The sequence below is a fragment of the Aotus nancymaae genome, unplaced genomic scaffold (genome assembly GCF_030222135.1).
Source record: "Aotus nancymaae isolate 86718 unplaced genomic scaffold, 86718_ANA_hifiasm-v0.15.2.pri h1tg000002l, whole genome shotgun sequence".
In the NCBI taxonomy this organism is placed as follows: Eukaryota; Metazoa; Chordata; class Mammalia; order Primates; family Aotidae; genus Aotus; species Aotus nancymaae.
In genome coordinates, this window is record NW_026988413.1 from 8,737,627 (window position 1) to 8,744,435 (window position 6,809).

Below are 6,809 nucleotides of genomic sequence, written 5' to 3' on the forward strand. Positions count from 1 at the left end.
GAGCAAGACCCTGTCTCAAAAAAAAAAAAAAAAAAAAAAAAAAAATCAATAATTTAAATTGGTCATTTAGCAAATTGATACTCAGTGGTTTAGTTTTCACCATATTTGGCTTTTGGCTATCTGGTCGTTCTGTGAATTGACTTTTGGTGAACTAGTCGGCAGTTTTCCCAAACGAATCTGCTAGTTTCCTCTAAAGGCAAATTGTGCTGGCCAGTCCTCCTTGTGAAAATGGCTGCGACTTTAAAATATTTTCTAATTTTCATTATGATTTCTTTTTCCATCCATGAGGTTATTTAAAAGTACTTTTTAATTTCCAAATACAAATCTTTTATATGAGTTACCAGTTTGCTTTTGAGTTTTGCCTTATAGTCAGAGAATGTAGTATGTGATGTTGATTTTTTAGAATTTTCTGAGACTGCTTTGTGGCCAAGTGTGCAATAGATGTTTGAAAATGTTCCACGTTTGCCTAAAAGAGTACATATATTCTAATATTGGTGTAGGATCTAGTTAGAGCTGTAAAATCAAGCTTATCAATGACTTTGTTTATGACTTCTAAGGCTTACCATCTTTTTGCCTTTGGAACGATCAGCTACTAAAGAGGTGTTAAAATCTCATATCAAGATCGTGCATTTGTCAATTTCTCTCTGAATTTGTGACAACTTTTGCTTCCTGTATTTGGAGGCTATGTGCTTACAAACTTAGAATTGTAATATTTTGCTGGAGAATTGTTCATTTTATTATTAGAAAGTAACACTATCCCTAGTAATACTTTTTGTATATAATCCATTTTGTTTGATATTGCTGTAGCTACACTAACTTTATTTCAGTAAGTATTTCTTTGATATATCTTTTCCTGTTCTTTTAATTTCAAACTTTGCATATATTTATGTTTTAGATGTGTGTCGTATAAGAGCATGTAGCTAGATTTTGTTGTTGCTGAATCCAGTCTGACAATCACTATCATAATTAGCAAATAATCCGATTTCATAAATTTCATAATTTCATAAATTTCATAATTATGATTATCAATGTATTTTTATTCATTTCTGCCATCTTATTTTGTGCTATTTGTTCTGATTTTCTATGCTTTTTCTCCATTATTTTCCTTTATTGGCGTGATCAATTTTCTTTGTTCACTTTTTTCTTTCTACTGATTTGAAAGTTATGCTTTCCTCTTCTATTCATTTAGGGGTTACTCTGTAATTTTACACATATATTTGCTCACCACTATCTTTGTTCACCCTATCTTCTTGCCTCTTTCTCCTTCCTTCTGGGTTCAGTGTTCTTCCTAAAGCACAACTTTTAAAAGTTCTTTCAGTAAGGATATGTTAGAAGCAGATACTTTCTGTTATATAAAATGTCTTACATTTTTCTCACTCTTGAATGATAGTTTAGCTATGGAGAGAATTCTAGGTTCTAGGAGAGAATTCTCTTTCATGCCTTTAATATTTTATTCCACTGTCTTCTGACTTTCATTGTTGCTGTTGAAAGTCTGCTGTCAGTCTAATTATTTCTTTGCATATGATTTAACTTTTCTGGCTTCATTTAAAATCATCTCTTTATCTGTAGTATCATGAAGTTTCACCGCAGTTGACTAGGTATGGATCTCTTATTTACCTTTCTTGGAACTCATGAGTCCTAAATAGTTTCATTATTAGTAATTTTTAAAAGATATATATTCTTTCATTCCTAAATCTCTCTTTAGCTTTGTCTAATGTGTGTTTAATCTGTTAATTAAATAATCAATTTTAGTGACTGCACTTTTCATTTTACATGTATCTGCTTAAGCTTTAAAAAAAAATCACAGGCCAGGCGCAATGGCTCACGCCTGTAATCCCAGCACTTTGGGAGGCCAAGGCAGGCGAATAAAGGAGGTCAAGAGATTGAGACCATCCTGGCCAACATGGTGAAACCCCATCTCTACTAAAATACAAAACTTAGCTGGGTGTGGTGGCATGTACCTGTAGTCTCAGCTACCTGGGAGGCTGAGGCAGGAGAATCACTTGAACCCAGGAGACGGAGGTCGCAGTGAGCCAAGATTGTGCCATTGCACTCCAGCTTAGGCAACAAGAGCAAGACTCCATCTTAAAAAAAAAAAAAAGAAATCACAGGTGTCCACACTTTAAATTCCTCAGGTCTTTAAGATTTTTAACTATCCTTACTTTATAGTATCTATCCGGTAACTCTATGATCTGACTTTATGACTTTATTTTGTTTGGTGGTTCTCACCCAAAATAGGCTGGTTCCTTGTATATTTTATTACTTCGAATTGTGAGGCCATCTTTAGCTAGGCTTTATCAGTAGGAAAGCTGTGCAGCCTGGCTTGAGGGTATGTCCTTCAGAGTTTGTTTTTGCTTCTTTTGGATACTCTAGAATCATTGTTAGCCTGAGTACTTTTTATGTTAACTTTCAGGTTGAGGAATTTCTGGACCATGTAGGTAGTATACATTCAAAGCCCTAACAAGTGTGAGGATAGGTGTATGGTTATGGATTCTCAAGTGTGATGCCCTCCGCCTCCCCAGGAAGAGAAAGATGTCTTATGTTCTTATGCAAGTGGATACATTTTTTTTTCTATGCTTTTACTAATATTATGGCTTTCTAAGAGTTTGACTTGTTACAAGAGAAGGGAGACTCAGGTCTTAAGCCAAATCTCCTATACTCACATGGCTGTGAAAACTGAAGCACCTTGGTTAGCTCACCACAACCACCACAGACACTCCCAGGGTTAGCCCATATTTACCTATCAGGGTTTTAGTTCATCCCCCACTGCCACCCCAGAGATATCCTTTACTGTTATGAGAGCTCAGAGATATATGTAAGAATATACATTCACTATATCTTATCTTGCATTTCTGGGTGTCTTGAGGTAGGAGGAGTTTTAGATTATCTAGTTAAGAATGTTGATGGTAACAGAACATTTCATTTTAAAATAGCGCCCCTTATGTTTTTGTTCAGCTATCCTTGTCATTGCTTAATCATTTCTTCACTGGACTATTTTGCTCACCATAGACAGTTCTTGCTTATCTCTGCCTTTCCTGTGTCTGGCATTGAGTAGGAATCCAGTGATGAGTGAATGAATGATTCCACAGATGAATGGGCAAGTGAGAACCACTGCTCTGATGTCAGGAGGCATTGTGAAGATAGAGCAAGGTCAAAGAGCCCATGCCTCTGTAGGGAAGGTGGATTGGGGCAGTGTTATGCTTGAGCTGGCTTGCAGGAATTATTTGTTAGCACATCTTCCCAACTCCATGTTCATGATCTCATATTTGTAGCGTGAAATTAGCCATGGTGGGATTATTTTTCACTCTGTGAAACTGGAAAACACTACAGATCACCCCCCACAGAGCTGGTCGTTAAACATTTACCAGCACATCACCAATTTGGGGTCATGAAAACCTGTAGAAAAAGTGAAACAAAACCAGGCAAGGTAGAACAAAACCTTTGGTAAGTGAAACAAAAAGTCCAAGTTGAAGGAATTTACCACTCTGAGACTGTGATGCTCAGTGACAGGGCTTAAAGTTGGTCCTGGCTTTTCCCCAGATTTAGGGAGGCTCAGTATCCTAAAATTTAGGATTGGAGAAGGGTGCTGAATCTTCAACCCAGCTCCAGAGAGCAAAATGAGAACACAGCAGGGGGCACCTGGATTTGAACCAGGGACCTCTTGATCTGCAGTCAAATGCTCTACCCCTGAGCTATACCCCCTGATGGAAGTATCAGCCTGAGCAAGTCCTTCTATCTGTGCAGGCATGCCCACCATTCTTATAAAATTTTACCACCTGCTCATTCCAGCTGGGCCTCCTCAAAGCTGCCAAGCCTCCCTAACTACAATTATATCTCCCTGATGCAAAACAAGTGACAGCTCCCCTTCCTGTAGCAGCTTTCTTGCACTTTCTGGAGGACCGACACTGGCATTTAGGGCTGAAGAGACTTCAGAGTCACTCATCTGTGCCCTTCACAGTGCACACTTGACCACAGATATTCAACATTAGTGTTCTTCCCAGGCACACAGACTCCTTTTTGGGTAGGAGACTGAAGCCTCAGCCAGTTCCTGTTTTATAAATAGAATATAGAAAGAAGAATCTAGTTAGGAATAAGTATTATGAATGATTAGCTATTAGTCTTATTGAATATTAAGTATGAGTGATTAGATATTAGTCTTATTGAATATTAAGCCTTGATTAAAGCCTTCTTGTACTTTATGCATAATTATCTAGGAAGTTCAGGTTGCTGTGGTCAGGGACTGATAAGGGACACTATGGAATGTGGCCACCAGGCAAGAGCATTAATACCTGTCAAACAACGACTGGTGTTGATCAGCAGAGATAACCTGTTGAAAAACCAAGCCCTCTGTCACACCCGCGTAAGAGTTGCTGGAGGGCATGTAAAATCTCTGTGGTAGTGCCAGTGCTTGGGGAAGCACTCGCTACTCAGCAGACCTTGGAAGAGAACATTCCCTGTCCTTTCCCCACCGTGCTCTTGTAGAAAGACTGATATCAGTCAGCCCAACCCACAGCTACCCGAGTGCTTAATTGTCTTTGTGGTGCTGTGCTATATAGGTTGCAATCTGTGTCTGCTTTCCCTCTCTACTTCTGCACCTGGTTTCTCTTTTGAAGAGAGTAAGAAGTAGCATAATTTTTGAAGCCTTTGTTCTTACTGGGCAAGTATAACATAAAGCGCTGACGCGTCTTGCTGCCCCCCTGCTTCAGCTACTTGCTGGAACAAGTCCTGGGTCCCTTGTTCCTTAGATATGTGATCTGTTTGAAGATTCACCCTACTTACCCTGCCCCCCTGTTTTGTACCTAATAAAAGTCAGAGTGTCCAGGTACTCAGGGCCACTACCTGCATACTGGTGGTAGTGGTCCCCTGGACCCAAACTCTTTTTCTCTTGATCTTAGTGTATTGTGTATTTATTTCTCCAGTCTCTCACCTCTGCACCCATAGAGAATACCCTCTAGACCCAGCAGGGCTGGACCCTCCACTCCTTGACATATTAAATCTACTCTTTCTGACTTTGGGTTTAGGACCCTCTTACTGAAAGAGACTCTCTTATCTTCTCTTGTACCTGTCTTCTATTGGGTCAAAAATGCTAAAAACTTCATAGACAGAGCCATATGAATAGATTTATACACACCCAAGACCATGGAGGGGACTGGAATATGGACATAGAAAAGCAGGAAGGTGCTACACAGGAAGCATTTTCTGCAAGGAAAAGCTCATGGGGAACTCCAAGATTTGAACTGGTGGATGAACTGGACCCCTGGGGCCAGTCCTTAGACTCCATGCCCCAGCTTCAGGGATCAGCCAGAGCAGGTGGCGAGCACCAGAGTTTAAACCACGGACCATGGCAAGCTGCTTCTCCTCTGACTATGCTCTAGTTCAATGGCTCCTAATTTTGGGGAGACATAGGGCACAGGGAGCTGAGGCTCAGGGAGTGAGACTGGCAGGAGAGGGGTCGTTCCAGGGGTGAGTACAGGAGGAACTGGGCTGGAGGAGAGCAGGCCTGGCCAGGCACTAAGAGTGCAGACACTACCTCTGCAGATGGCATACAGGGGCAGTCCCACTAAGGGCAGGCTGCATTCACTCCCAGGTGTCTAGCTTGGGGATTTGGAGAGTTAGCAGTGCCAATCACCAACACAGCACTTAAGAGGAAGAGGAGGTGGGGGAAGGGATAAGGGAGGAAGGAGAGGGGAAGAGAGAGGAGGGGAAGAGAGAAGTAGAGGAGGGGGAGAGAAGAGGGAAGAGGAAGGGGGGAAGAGGAGAGGAAAGGGAAGGAAGAAGAGGAAAGGGAGGAGATAGAGGAGGGAGGAAGAGGAGGAGTTTGAGTGTGGACTTTCTGAGTGTGAGTTTTCTGCAAGAACTATGGAATGAGAAGAAGAGAGTTTTGTTTTACATGGGCAGAGGAAAGAGTGGCCAGTGAGCCAGGCAGGAGGAGGAGGGGGAAGGAGCAGTGTCCTGAAAGCAAAGGAAGGAGAGTTCTAAGATGAGGGAAGAAGGGGACAATAATATTTGTTAAAAAACAATAATAATAATAGACCAGGGATGGTGGCTCACACCTGTAATCCCAGCACTTTGGGATGATAAGGTGGGTGAGTCACCTGAGATCAGGAGTTCGAGACCAGCCTGGCCAACATGACAAAACCCCATCTCCACTAAAAATACAAAAATTAGCTGGGTGTGGTGGCATGTGCCTGTAATCCCAGCTACTTGGGAGGCTGAGGGAGGAGAATTGCTTGAATCCAGGAGATGGAGGTTGCAGTGAGCCAAGACCACGCCACTTGCACTCCAGCCTGGCCAACGGAGCAAGACTCTGTCTCAAAAAAAAAAAAAAATACTACTGCCAATAATAACATCTCTTACACAATGCATATTCTGTGCCAGGCATTGTTCTAAGTGTTTATATATATTTATTGGCAACTGAGTATTATTATTGGAAGGCAGTTTTGATGGGAGAGAGGTAGCAGGTGGGCAGGGAAGACAGCCTGCCTCTGTTGAGGAATGAATGGAATTGACAGAGTTGTGAAGACAGAGCTGGGTAAGCACTTTTCTTCCAAGGGCTAGATAGTAAGCATTTCAGCTCAGTGGCCCAGATGGTCTCTGTCGTGACTGCTCAGCCCTGCTGTTGTTCAAGAACAGGTATAGACAATAAGTAAATGAATGAGTGTGGCTGTGTTTCAATAAAACTTTATTTACAAAAAAAGGAAGCAGGCAGGATTTGGCTGTGAGCTATCTTTCGCTGACCTCTGAAATAGAGCACACCTCGATGAAGAAATGCCTGGGCTGGGTGCAGTGGCTCAAGCCTGTCATCCCAT

The 6,809-nt window shown here is 41.6% G+C and overlaps 1 non-coding gene across 1 annotated transcript; it reads right to left on the bottom strand.

The window, feature by feature from the left end:
* Positions 1-3,630: 3,630 nt before the first annotated feature.
* TRNAC-GCA (transfer RNA cysteine (anticodon GCA)) lies at positions 3,631-3,702 on the bottom strand. The gene has a single exon. It is a non-coding gene; the product is annotated as a tRNA-Cys (tRNA).
* Between the last annotated feature and the right edge of the window lie 3,107 nt (positions 3,703-6,809).